This window comes from Perca fluviatilis, chromosome 5 (genome assembly GCF_010015445.1).
Source record: "Perca fluviatilis chromosome 5, GENO_Pfluv_1.0, whole genome shotgun sequence".
NCBI classification, from domain to species: Eukaryota; Metazoa; Chordata; class Actinopteri; order Perciformes; family Percidae; genus Perca; species Perca fluviatilis.
Window position 1 is genome coordinate 38,379,816 of NC_053116.1, and position 15,000 is coordinate 38,394,815.

Consider the following 15,000-nt stretch of genomic DNA (forward strand, 5'->3'; position numbering starts at 1 on the left):
GAAGTTTTGTTTGAATTTAACGGCACAAATCTAACTCCATATGTAACGGCCAATGAGGTGAAGTTATTTCCTCTTTTGGATCTTATATCTGTAAATAATCGTTAAAGTTACATGTAACTATATAAAGTAAAGTATTATTACCTCCAGCCCTGAATGTTTTAGCTGATATAATGTGTTTTATTAAAGTACAAAATGTACAAAACTTTAGTTTTATTATTGAATCACATAAAATGGTAACAACTATTAAAGAATTTGAAAAAATAAAGTTTAATATTTGAGTAAATAAACTATAATGTACACATAACAAAGTGTGTAATAAGATACATATATATATGAAACAAAAAGAAAAGTTGACATATTAATTAATAAAAAGAGGACAATAATCTGTTTAACTCCAAAAATGACAGATTGCTAATCTTGTTTGTAAGATAATAACCGAAAGTAACACAACAGAGACAACTAGATAGTTTAAAAAAAATGACAAAAACGTTAAAAAAAGCGACTAAAATGTCGAAAAAAGAGACAAAATGTGGTGGAAAAACGTCTGAACAGTGACACAGCCGTCTATCAACAGATCGACATTAAGATAAGGGTTGGGAGGAGCCCTGAATGTTTATAATAATAACAGTGTCCTCCGTTTCTCTCCGCGGGAGAAGAAGGTTGTTATTCCCAGCGGACCGTGAAGGCAGCATCACTCTGTTCTGGACGCTGATTGGCTGTGGCTGCTGCGGGCGGTGGGAGCGGCTCCCGTTGCTGTGGTTACGAGTCTTAAGGAAGGGATTTGTTCAATCAGAGTTTACTCTCGGAGCGTCGTCAAGGCAGCTTATGGCAACATGCTAACATGCTAACATGCTAACCCACCGGGAATGTTTACGGTTGAAAAAAACGGACACGGTAAAACAAAAAGACCCAGAAAAGATTCCTCTGCGAGCGAAGATCGGCCGCACGGCCTGATGGGAAACTGAGGAGGAAGTTAGTGAACTTTTGTGAGCAGTTTAACGGTTCACCTGTTGCCTCTGCTAGCTCTGCTGCTAGCCTGCTAACGGCTAACAGAGCTGCTGGCAGTTTGAAAAGTTTGCGAAGATAGAGACGCCGGGGATTAGACGGAGCCATAGGGCCGCCGGGGATTAGACGGAGCCCTAGAGAGGCCGGGGGTTAGACGGATCCATAGTGAGGCCGGCATTAGACGGAGCCATAGAGAGGCAGGGGTTTAGACGGAGCCGCAGAGAGGCCGGGAATTAGACGGAGCCCTGACGATGGAAGGAGTGAGACACTCCCCGGTTCTGTCCGCTCTGTTCGGGATGACTGAAGACTCCGAGACGCTGGGAGCCGCGCAGCTTATTAAAGGTACACATACCTAAATATATAGTTTATTAAAGGTAAACATACTTAAATATATAGTTTATTAAAGGTAAACATACCTAAATATATAGTTTATTAAAGGTAAACATACCTAAATATATAGTTTATTAAAGGTAAACATACCTAAATATATAGTTTATTAAAGGTACACATACCTAAATATATAGTTTATTAAAGGTAAACATACCTAAATATATAGTTTATTAAAGGTAAACATACTTAAATATATAGTTTATTAAAGGTAAACATACTTAAATATATAGCTTATTAAAGGTACACATACCTAAATATATAGTTTATTAAAGGTAAACATACCTAAATATATAGTTTATTAAAGGTAAACATACTTAAATATATAGTTTATTAAAGGTAAACATACCTAAATATATAGCTTATTAAAGGTAAACATACCTAAATATATAGTTTATTAAAGGTAAACATACTAAATATATAGCTTATTAAAGGTACACATACCTAAATATATAGTTTATTAAAGGTAAACATACTTAAATATATAGCTTATTAAAGGTACACATACCTAAATATATAGTTTATTAAAGGTAAACATACTTAAATATATAGCTTATTAAAGGTAAACATACTTAAATATATAGCTTATTAAAGGTAAACATACTTAAATATATAGCTTATTAAAGGTACACATACTTAAAAAAAAAAAATATATATATATATATATATTAGTTTATTAAAGGTAGACATACTTAAATATATAGTTAGGTTTAGTGGTCCCCTAATACTGTATCTGAAGTCTCTTTTATATAGACCTTAGTGGTCCCCTAATACTGTATCTGAAGTCTCTTTTATATAGACCTTAGTGGTCCCCTAATACTGTATCTGAAGTCTCTTTTATGTAGGCCTTAGTGGTCCCCTAATACTGTATCTGAAGTCTCATTTATATAGGCCTTAGTGGTCCCCTAATACTGTATCTGAAGTCTCTTTTTATATAGGCCTTAGTGGTCCCCTAATACTGTATCTGAAGTCTCTTTTATATAGACCTTAGTGGTCCCCTAATACTGTATCTGAAGTCTCTTTTATACAGACCTTAGTGGTCCCCTAATACTGTATCTGAAGTCTCTTTTATATAGACCTTAGTGGTCCCCTAATACTGTATCTGAAGTCTCTTTTATATAGACCTTAGTGGTCCCCTAATACTGTATCTGAAGTCTCTTTTATATAGACCTTAGTGGTCCCCTAATACTGTATCTGAAGTCTCTTTTATATAGACCTTAGTGGTCCTCTAATACTGTATCTGAAGTCTCTTTTATATAGACCTTAGTGGTCCCCTAATACTGTATCTGAAGTCTCTTTTATGTAGGCCTTAGTGGTCCCCTAATACTGTATCTGAAGTCTCTTTTATGTAGACCTTAGTGGTCCCCTAATACTGTATCTGAAGTCTCTTTTATATAGGCCTTAGTGGTCCCCTAATACTGTATCTGAAGTCTCTTTATATAGACCTTAGTGGTCCCCTAATACTGTATCTGAAGTCTCTTTATATAGGCCTTAGTGGTCCCCTAATACTGTATCTGAAGTCTCTTTTATGTAGGCCTTAGTGGTCCCCTAATACTGTATCTGAAGTCTCTTTATATAGACCTTAGTGGTCCCCTAATACTGTATCTGAAGTCTCTTTATATAGGCCTTAGTGGTCCCCTAATACTGTATCTGAAGTCTCTTTTATATAGACCTTAGTGGTCCCCTAATACTGTATCTGAAGTCTCTTTATATAGACCTTAGTGGTCCCCTAATACTGTATCTGAAGTCTCTTTTATATAGGCCTTAGTGGTCCCCTAATACTGTATCTGAAGTCTCTTTATATGGGCCTTAGTGGTCCCCTAATACTGTATCTGAAGTCTCTTTTATATAGACCTTAGTGGTCCCCTAATACTGTATCTGAAGTCTCTTTTATATAGACCTTAGTGGTCCCCTAATACTGAATCTGAAGTCTCTTTATATAGACCTTAGTGGTCCCCTAATACTGTATCTGAAGTCTCTTTATATAGACCTTAGTGGTCCCCTAATACTGTATCTGAAGCTCTCTTTATGTAGGCCTTAGTGGTCCCCCTAATACTGTATCTGAAGTCTCTTTATATAGACCTTAGTGGTCCCCTAATACTGTATCTGAAGTCTCTTTATATAGACCTTAGTGGTCCCCTAATACTGTATCTGAAGTCTCTTTTATATAGGCCTTAGTGGTCCCCTAATACTGTATCTGAAGTCTCTTTTATGTAGCCTTAGTGGTCCCCTAATACTGTATCTGAAGTCTCTTTTATATAGACCTTAGTGGTCCTCTAATACTGTATCTGAAGTCTCTTTTATATAGACCTTAGTGGTCCCCTAATACTGTATCTGAAGTCTCTTTTATATAGACCTTAGTGGTCCCCTAATACTGTATCTGAAGTCTCTTTTATATAGGCCTTAGTGGTCCCCTAATACTGTATCTGAAGTCTCTTTTATATAGACCTTAGTGGTCCCCTAATACTGTATCTGAAGTCTCTTTTATATAGACCTTAGTGGTCCCCTAATACTGTATCTGAAGTCTCTTTTATATAGACCTTAGTGGTCCCCTAATACTGTATCTGAAGTCTCTTTTATATAGACCTTAGTGGTCCCCTAATACTGTATCTGAAGTCTCTTTATATAGGCCTTAGTGGTCCCCTAATACTGTATCTGAAGTCTCTTTTATATAGGCCTTAGTGGTCCCCTAATACTGTATCTGAAGTCTCTTTATATAGGCCTTAGTGGTCCCCTAATACTGTATCTGAAGTCTCTTTATATAGGCCTTAGTGGTCCCCTAATACTGTATCTGAAGTCTCTTTTATATAGACCTTAGTGGTCCCCTAATACTGTATCTGAAGTCTCTTTTATATAGACCTTAGTGGTCCCCTAATACTGTATCTGAAGTCTCTTTATATAGACCTTAGTGGTCCCCTAATACTGTATCTGAAGTCTCTTTATATAGACCTTAGTGGTCCCCTAATACTGTATCTGAAGTCTCTTTTATATGGGCCTTAGTGGTCCCCTAATACTGTATCTGAAGTCTCTCTTTATGTAGGCCTTAGTGGTCCCCTAATACTGTATCTGAAGTCTCTTTTATATAGACCTTAGTGGTCCTCTAATACTGTATCTGAAGTCTCTTTAATATAGACCTTAGTGGTCCCCTAATACTGTATCTGAAGTCTCTTTTATATAGGCCTTAGTGGTCCCCTAATACTGTATCTGAAGTCTCTTTTATATAGACCTTTAGTGGTCCCCTAATACTGTATCTGAAGTCTCTTTTATATAGGCCTTAGTGGTCCCTAATACTGTATCTGAAAGTCTCTTTATATAGACCTTAGTGGTCCCCTAATACTGTATCTGAAGTCTCTTTTATATAGGCCTTAGTGGTCCCCTAATACTGTATCTGAAGTCTCTTTTATATAGACCTTAGTGGTCCCCTAATACTGTATCTGAAGTCTCTTTATATAGACCTTAGTGGTCCCTAATACTGTATCTGAAGTCTCTTTTATATGGGCCTTAGTGGTCCCCTAATACTGTATCTGAAGTCTCTTTTATATAGGCCTTAGTGGTCCCCTAATACTGTATCTGAAGTCTCTTTTATATAGGCCTTAGTGGTCCCCTAATACTGTATCTGAAGTCTCTTTTATATAGGCCTTAGTGGTCCCCTAATACTGTATCTGAAGTCTCTTTTATATAGACCTTAGTGGTCCCCTAATACTGTATCTGAAGTCTCTTTTATATAGACCTTAGTGGTCCCCTAATACTGTATCTGAAGTCTCTTTTATATAGACCTTAGTGGTAGAAAGTGGAGGTAACCTCGCTCCTTATGACCTCATAAGGAGAAGGTTCCTGATTGGTCCATCTGATCTTTCATTTTCTCAAAGGCAGAGCAGGATACCCAGGGCTCTGTTTACACCTATCACCATTTCTAGCCACTGGGGGGCCACAGGCAGGCTGGGGGAACTCATATTAATGTTAAAAAACCTCATGAAGAGACATTTTTATGCCATGGGACCTTTTTAACGGTAGACCTACTTAAAGAAAGGATTGCCGGTGCAGCCCAGATGTCTTATTAGTTGTATTAATTAAATAAGGGGCAGAGCAGTGACTAACGTTTGGATGTAGGTAACATGTTGATCACAGGACTATGCACCTTATTAATAAATCAGATATCGGCTAGGGATGGGCCATACCACACTTTTAAGATTCGATACGATACCGATAGTTTTTCTTGCATTTTCATCGATACCGTTAATTTCTTATTGATGATTTTTGTCAGTGAAAATATTATTACATTTAAGACAAATCACAAGACAGATACAGACCATTTATACAAAATGTATTATGGTCAGTACAATTAAAGTAAATAACTTTTTTTATTTCTCAAAAAAAGAAAAAAGACCAATCTTGGTAGAAAAAGCTAAAAGGAAAAAAAAAACAAATAAAACTAATACATCATAACAATGTTATGTTTCGGACCTCTTTGTAGAAGTACTTCAACACTTCACTGAAGCAAAAACAAGGTCATAAAGATCAGAATAAACGAGGATTTCCTCATCCTATAAACCTGCATAAGAAAGAGTAGTTCCCTGAGAAAATGAACTTGGCTGTGTCGCTGTCAGCTGCGTTGATGCTGATTCGCTCGTCTCCTGTCATGTGACATGGGCCAGCTCAATACTCCGCCAGGTACGGGGGTGTCCCGGCACATAGTACTTTAAGTAAGTCATCTAAAACAGCTGAAAGTGGTGCATACACCCCCAATTACTGTTTTTTTAGTTTATATAGATATTTTTTTAAGGAAACCAGTGCCAAATGAGTATCGTGAGTATATCGATCTATCGATACCACAGGGTGGATACACCCATCCCTAATATCAGCCTGTCCTGTCCTGGCTGCACCAGGCTGTTGGGCTCTGCAGAAGAACACAGAAGTTTCCTTTCTCTACTCAACTATTAATGTGTATTACATGTAATGTTACAGGTACTTAAATACACCGATTTCAGAGGAAGAAATACTTAAATACTGTGTAATATTTATTATTATTATTAGTATTATTATTGTTGTTATTAGAGCTGGGTACCAGTGATGGTTTACTCTAAGAACTGAGACCTGAGGTTAACTTCTCCATCCACGGTTTAATGTTACACATATTACAGATATTACCATTTCATCTTATCACTCACACACTGATTTAACTGGAGTGTGTGTGTGTGTGTGTGTGTGTGTGTGTGTGTGTGTGTGTGTGTGTGTGTGTGTGTGTGTGTGTGTGTGTGTGTGTGTGTGTGTGTGTGTGTGTGTGTGTGTGTGTGTGTGTGTGTGTGTGTGTCTGTGTGTGTGTGTGTGTCGTGTGTGTGGTGTGTCTGTGTGTCTGGCGTCGCAATGTCTGTGTCTGTGTCCTGGTATTGATGTCATTGATAGCGTGTGCGTGTGCGTGTCGCGTGTTATGTTGTGTGTGTCTGTGTGCGGCGTCTTGGCGTGGTAGTCTGTGTCTGTGTCTGTGTGTGTGTGTGTTTTGTGTGTGTGTGTGTCTGTGTGTCATGGCATTGATGGCGGTTGGGTAGTGGCGTGTGATGATGAACTTGGCGTGTTGGCGTGTGTGTGTGTGTCTGTGTGTGTGTGTGTGCTTGTGTCTAGTTTGTGTGTGTGTGTGTGTGTGTGTGTGTGTGTCTGTGTCTGTGTGTCTGTGTCTGTGTGTGTGTCTGTGTGTGCAGTATGGTAATGCGTCGCGGCGATGCGTCTGCATGTCGTGCGTGTGTGTGTGTGTCGCGTCAGCGTGTCGTGTCGTGTGTGTGTGTGTGTGTCTGTGTGTGTGTGTGTGTGTGTGTGTGTGTGTGGTTGTGTGTGTGTGTGTGTGTGTGCGTGTGTGTGTGTGTAGTGCGTAGTGCGTGTGTGTGTCTGTGTGTGTGTGTGTGTGTGTGTGTGTGTGTGTGTGTGTGTGTGTGTGTGTGGCGTATGCGTGTGCGTGTGGTGGTGTCGTGTGCGGTGTGTGTGTGTGTGTGTGTGTGTGTGTGTGTGTGTGTGTGTGTGTCCTCCACAGAGCGTCTGTACTTTGCCACGCTGCGTAGTAAACCTAAGAGTACGGCCAACACTCACTACTTCTGCACCGATGATGAGTTCATCTATGAGAAGTAAGTTCAGCTGTGTGTTCTCTAACAGACCCCCAGGCTGGGTCCTGCTGGGTCCCTGACCCCCAGGCTGGGTCCTGCTGGGTCCCTGACCCCCAGGCTGGGTCCTGCTGGGTCCCTGTCCCCAGGCTGGGTCCTGCTGGGTCCCTGTCCCCCAGGCTGGGTCCTGCTGGGTCCCTGACCCCCAGGCTGGGTCCTGCTGGGTCCCTGACCCCCAGGCTGGGTCCTGCTGGGTCCCTGTCCCCCAGGCTGGGTCCTGCTGGGTCCCTGTCCCCCAGGCTGGGTCCCTGCTGGGTCCTGTTGGGTCCCTGTCCCCCCCAACGTAGCACCAGGAGACTTTATGTTCCTCTGCTGCAGCTCTCCATCAGATGGTGTAGAGATCTCACCAGACACTCCCACTGACCTCTGCTAACCCGGCCAAACGGTCTGACAGTCTGGAGAGGTCGGTGACTCGTCTGTTCTGCAGGGCTGCTCGATTACGGGGAAAAATATAATCAGCAATATTGAAATCACGATAATTTAACACGATTACTGTTTGACTTCTGGAAAGATGTTGCTGTTATTGAACTTAAAAAACAGTGGAAACAGTTAAATAAATCAACAGTAAAAACACACAAACACATAACTGTGAAATTTGAAACACTTCCTATTGAAACTTTATTTTTTCATTCAGAACACGAGAGAAAATCTGAGTTTACTGCAAAACGTAATGAGCTAAAAAATAGTTTTTCTCGATTATTCTGTTTTTGTGATCGTTGGGAGCCGACATCATGATCACGATTACATTTAGATTAATTGCTCAGCCGTGCTGTTCGGTGTGTCCCGTGCCGTCGTCTGTCTGAGGGGCTGTCGGGCTTCATTTGGGCCGACCTGACTTGCTGGGTCTGAGGGCGGGCAGTCTGACTCAACGACCAATCTGATTGGTGGAGAGCTAACCAGGAAATGGGGCGCGGGATGAGCGTGACTAGAGTCTCTCAAAATCTGAGTAAAATCTCTTAAACTGACCTTTGTTGATCTGAAATGAAGACAGATTCAGACACTGCATCACGGCCTATTTCTCTCTTCAGATGTTTTCACAAACACGTTTCGGTGAACTATTTTAGTCCAATATCAGGGTTCATCGAAAAACCTGGAAAAGTTATGGAATTTGAAAAATGCAAATTCCATAACAGGACTGGAAAGGTTTTGGAAACATAAAAAGACCCAGAAAGTTTTGGAAAAGTCACAAAGTCAATAATATGTGATTTAATAAATGTATTTTCAGGTGGTCTTAACCTCAGCGTTGTATTCAGGGAGATGTGTGATGAATCCATCTATGAACCACAGACATTATCATTCATTTAGAGTTAACCCTCTGAGGGGAAACTTTAACACTGATTAGTATTCTTATTGGAGAATGTCCACTGACATTTTCAGCAACACAGTTATGGAAATTTGGCAAAAAGTCATGGAAAAGTCATGAAAAAGTCATGAAAAAGTTGAAAAGTTATGATAAAGTCATGGAAAAGTCATGGAAAAGGTCATGATAAAGTCATGGAAAAGTCATGATAAAGTCATGAAAAAGTCATGAAAAAGTCAAGATAAAGTCAAGATAAAGTCAAGATAAAGTCATGGAAAAGTCAAGATAAAGTCAAGATAAAGTCATGATAAAGTCATGATAAAGGTCATGATAAAGTCATGGAAAAGTCATGAAAAGTCAAGATAAAGTCAAGATAAAGTCAAGATAAAGTCATGATAAAGTCAAGATAAAGTCAAGATAAAGTCAAGATAAAGTCATGATAAAGTCATGGAAAAGTCATGATAAAGTCAAGATAAAGTCATGATAAAGTCATGGAAAAGTCAAGATAAAGTCAAGATAAAGTCAAGATAAAGTCATGGAAAAGTCATGATAAAGTCATGGAAAAGTCAAGATAAAGTCAAGATAAAGTCAAGATAAAGTCAAGATAAAGTCATGATAAAGTCATGGAAAAGTCAAGATAAAGTCAAGATAAAGTCAAGATAAAGTCATGGAAAAGTCAAGATAAAGTCAAGATAAAGTCAAGATAAAGTCAAGATAAAGTCAAGATAAAGTCATGATAAAGTCATGATAAAGTCAAGATAAAGTCAAGATAAAGTCAAGATAAAGTCAAGATAAAGTCAAGATAAAGTCATGATAAAGTCATGATAAAGTCATGATAAAGTCATGATAAAGTCAAGATAAAGTCATGATAAAGGTCATGATAAAGGTCATGATAAAGGTCATGATAAAGGTCATGATAAAGGTCATGATAAAGTCATGATAAAGGTCATGATAAAGTCATGATAAAGTCATGATAAGGTCATGATAAAGGTCATGATAAAGGTCATGATAAAGTCATGATAAAGTCATGATAAAGGTCATGATAAAGTCAAGATAAAGTCAAGATAAAGTCAAGATAAAGTCATGATAAAGTCAAGATAAAGTCATGATAAAGTCATGATAAAGTAATGATAAAGTCATGATAAAGTAAAGTCAAGATAAAGTCAAGATAAAATAAAGTCATGATAAAGTCATGATAAAGTCATGATAAAGTCATGAAAAAGTCAAGATAAAGTCATGATAAAGTCAAGATAAAGTCATGATAAAGTCATGATAAAGTCATGATAACGTCATGATAAAGTCAATAAAGTCACGATAAAGTCAAGATAAAGTCATGATAAAGTCATGAAAGTCACGATAAAGTCATGATAAAGTCACGATAAAAGGTCATGATAAAGTCACGATAAAGTCAAGATAAAGTCATGATAAAGTCATGATAAAGTCACGATAAAGTCATGATAAAGTCAAGATAAAGTCATGATAAAGTCATGATAAAGGTCATGATAAAGTCATGATAACGTCATGATAACGTCATGATAAAGTCATGATAAAGTCATGATAAAGTAAAGTCAAGATAAAGTCAAGATAAAGTCAAGATAAAGTCACGATAAAGTCACGATAACGTCACGATAAAGTCAAGATAAAGGTCATGATAAAGTCATGATAAAGTCAAGATAAAGTCAAGATAAAGTCAAGATAAAGTCATGATAAAGGTCATGATAAAGTCATGATAAAGTCAAGATAAAGTCAAGATAAAGTCAAGATAAAGTCACGATAAAGTCACGATAAAGTCACGATAACGTCACGATAAAGTCACGATAAAGTCACGATAAAGTCACGATAAAGTCAAGATAAAGTCAAGATAAAGTCAAGATAAAGTCAAGATAAAGTCAAGATAAAGTCACGATAAAGTCACGATAAAGTCACGATAACGTCACGATAACGTCACGATAACGTCACGATAAAGTCACGATAAAGTCAAGATAAAGTCATGATAAAGTCATGATAAAGTCAAGATAAAGTCAAGATAAAGTCAAGATAAAGTCACGATAAAGTCACGATAAAGTCATGATAAAGTAAAGTCATGATAAAGTAAAGTCAAGATAAAGTCAAGATAAAGTCAAGATAAAGTCAAGATAAAGTCACGATAAAGTCAAGATAAAGTCATGATAAAGTCAAGATAAAGTCACGATAAAGTCACGATAAAGTCAAGATAAAGTAAAGTCATGATAAAGTAAAGTCAAGATAAAGTCACGATAAAGTCAAGATAAAGTCACGATAAAGTCAAGATAAAGTCACGATAAAGTCATGATAAAGTAAAGTCATGATAAAGTAAAGTCAAGATAAAGTCAAGATAAAGTCAAGATAAAGTCAAGATAAAGTCACGATAAAGTCAAGATAAAGTCATGATAAAGTCAAGATAAAGTCACGATAAAGTCACGATAAAGTCAAGATAAAGTAAAGTCATGATAAAGTAAAGTCAAGATAAAGTCACGATAAAGTCAAGATAAAGTCATGATAAAGTCAAGATAAAGTCACGATAAAGTCATGATAAAGTAAAGTCATGATAAAGTAAAGTCAAGATAAAGTCAAGATAAAGTCAAGATAAAGTCACGATAAAGTCACGATAAAGTCAAGATAAAGTAAAGTCATGATAAAGTAAAGTCAAGATAAAGTCACGATAAAGTCAAGATAAAGTCAAGATAAAGTCACGATAAAGTCACGATAAAGTCAAGATAAAGTCATGATAAAGTCAAGATAAAGTCAAGATAAAGTCACGATAAAGTCACGATAAAGTCACGATAAATTAATGGAATTTTCTGAACGAGCCGCCATTATGGTCGGGGAGAAACCAGACCCATGTGACACGTTCGTCCAATCAGCTGCCGGTCTTCATTCTTTGGGCGACCATACAGAGTAGCGCCGCCTGCTGCTATGGAGACGTATCAGGTCTCACCACGCGCAGAACGTACGCTCAAGTCGGCGTCTCTTCGGTGACTTCTGAGTAGGCGGGGCCAACATATCGATATGGTGATATGAGACCAGATATCTTCTTAGATTTAGGATATCGTGATATCCTAAATGGCTTAAGGGTGTTTTCCTGTACAGTAAAGTGATGTCATGTTCTGTCACCAGTTATTATTCACCTTTACCCACTGACTCATGATATCCTCATTACTGATGATCACATATCTAAACTCTCAGTGTGAAGATATGTCGTTAAAGCACCGGTAGTCAACCCTAGAATATCGCTGTAATATCTCCATATATGGTTTCCTCCATACCGCCCAGCCCTGGTTCTGAGGCACTTCCTGGACCTCGTGGAGCCTGATCGGTCCGACTGGCCGTCTGGTTTGGCAGGGGCTTTAGTGTCTGACCCCCCCAGCGGGACACCAGGGGGAGTTTCTACACAAGCTGAACACTTTGGCTGCAGAGCGCTGTGTTTATCAGCCAGTCTGGTTCTGGTTCTGATCCATTTCATCTGATGGAGCTGCTAGAAGTGACCAGTACACACAGCAGAGACTCTCTTTCATTGTCCTGGAGTAACTGTGTGTGTGTGTGTGTGTGTGTGTGTGTGTGTGTGTGTGTGTGTGTGTGTGTGTGTGTGTCTGTGTGTGTGTGTGTGTGTGTGTGTGTGTGTGTGTGTGTCTGTCTCTGTGTGTGTGTGTGTGTGTGTGTGTGTGTGTGTGTGTGTGTGTGTGTGTGTGTGTGTGTGTGTGTGTGTGTGTGTGTGTGTGTGTGTGTGTGTGTGTGTCTCAGTTTCTACTCAGACTTCGGTCCTCTGAACCTGGCCATGTTGTACCGATACTGCTGCAAACTCAACAAGAAGCTGAAGGTGAGTTTCTGCTGCTGACCCTCCTCTCACAGGAATGTCCAGAATGCAACGGGGCAACGTCACTCTCACTCTACACACACACACACAACACAACCTACACATACACACACACACGGCTAACAACAGAGACACAACGAGATACAGACAACACAAGTACACACACACAACACACAAGACAGACAAACAGAGACACACAGACACACACACACAGAGACACACACACACACAGAGACAGACAAACAGGACAGACAAACAGAGAACACACACACACAGAGACACACACACACACAGAGACACACACACACACACACGACACACACACACAGAGACACACACAGACAGACAAACAGAGACACACACACACACACACACACAGAGACACACACACACACAGAGACACACACACAGAGACAGACAAACAAGGACACACACACACACACACACACACACACAGAGACACACACACAGAGACACACAAACAGAGAGACACACACACACACACACAGAGACACACACACACACACACAGAGACAGACAAACAGAGACACACACACAGAGACACACACACACACACACAGAGACACACACACACACACACACACACACACACACACACAGAGACACACACAGAGACACACACACACAGAGAACAAACAGAGACACACACACACACACACACACACACACACACACACACACACACACAGAGACAGACAAACAGAGACACACACACACAGGAGCACCTAAGTGGAATGCATGCATCAGTAATGGTTTAATACCAGGACCTCTCCTAAGTGGAATGCAGCCATCAGTAATGGTTTAATATCAGGACCTCTCTAAATTGGAATGCAGCCATCAGTAATGGTTTAATACCAGGGTCTCTCTAAGTGGAATGCAGCCGTAATGGTTTAATACCAAGGGTCTCTAAATTGGAATGCAGCCATCAGTAATGGTTTAATACCAGGACCTCTCTAAGTGGAATGCAGCCATCAGTAATGGTTTTAATACCAGGACCTCTAAATTGGAATGCAGCCATCAGTAATGGTTTAATACCAGGGTCTCTCCTAAGTGGAATGCAGCCATCAGTAATGGTTTAATACCAGGACCTCTCCTAAGTGGAATGCAGCCATCAGTAATGGTTTTAATACCAGGAGCCTCTCTAAAGTGGAATGCAGCCATCAGTAATGGTTTAATACCAGGACCTCTCCTAAGTGGAATGCAGCCATCATTAATGGTTTAATACCAAGAGTCTCTCTAAGTGGAATGCAGCCATCAGTAATGGTTCAAAACCAGAGTCTCTCCTAAGTGGAATGCAGCCATCATTAATGGTTTGAATACACCTGTGCTTTACCCTACGATGACATGTCAACATGTCTGCCATGAAAAAGGTCTATTGAACAGAGCCTTCATCGGCAAGTTATAATTCTATTTCCAACTGTTGCATAAATGGTTAAATCTATGGCGAGAGTGTTCCCTGACTGAAATGCGGTTTTTGGTCCGTGAACAGTAAACAGTCGGCCTCATGACGCGCTCACTTTTCACGCTGAGCTCATCGAGGTTTGTTGCTCTCATAACTGGCTAGCGGGATCCAAACAAAGGTTCATTCATGCTAATAGCTAACTGTTAGCCTGCTTGTAGTCTCGCATTGCCAGACCTCCTCCACATCGCTGCGGAGGAAGGTCTGGCTGGGCCACGGTGCCTCTGCTAAATAGCCTCTGGAGGGAACTTGTTTTGGTGGAACATGTGGATGTTCAAAAGTAGTTTTAGTCGTGCAACAGAAAACTCAGATTGGACAGATAGTCTAGCTAGCTGTCTGGATTTACCCTGCAGAGATCTGAAGAGCAGTTAACCATAGTCCTCACAAATCAGCCGGAGGTTAGAACCCCAACACAGAGACAGAGGAAGGGGCACGCACATCCGGCCGAAATAAATGATATCCAGCGGATGTTCCGTCGGCAACGGAGCAATCCCGGAAGTGGAACGTACAGGATACAGACTATACTGAAGCTGTAACATTTTTCTCGGCTAAATCTAGTTGTAGATTTAGATACCCTAACGTCAGAACCAACCCGAGCAAAAACTCATTCATTCTTATGGCAATGCCCAATTACCTAATAAGTTGTAGGGAGGGTATGACTCGGGTAATAGATGCCAAGAGGATAATGTGCAGTAGTTTTTATTTTATTTATTTATGACATTATATATTATATATATATATATATATTATGGCAATATACTCCTTTTATTGTATTTAATTTATTGATGTGTTAGATAAATGGCGCTGGAGATGTCTGGTTCAATGTTTGTGTTGTGGATTATGTGTC

General features: G+C 39.5%; 1 long non-coding RNA gene across 1 annotated transcript; it reads left to right on the top strand.

Moving 5' to 3' along the window:
- The first annotated feature begins 778 nt into the window (after positions 1-778).
- On the top strand, positions 779-12,727 carry LOC120558454. The gene is made up of 3 exons (XR_005639125.1): positions 779-1,347; positions 7,415-7,505; positions 12,601-12,727. It is a non-coding gene; the product is annotated as an uncharacterized LOC120558454 (long non-coding RNA).
- The last annotated feature ends 2,273 nt before the right edge of the window (positions 12,728-15,000 follow it).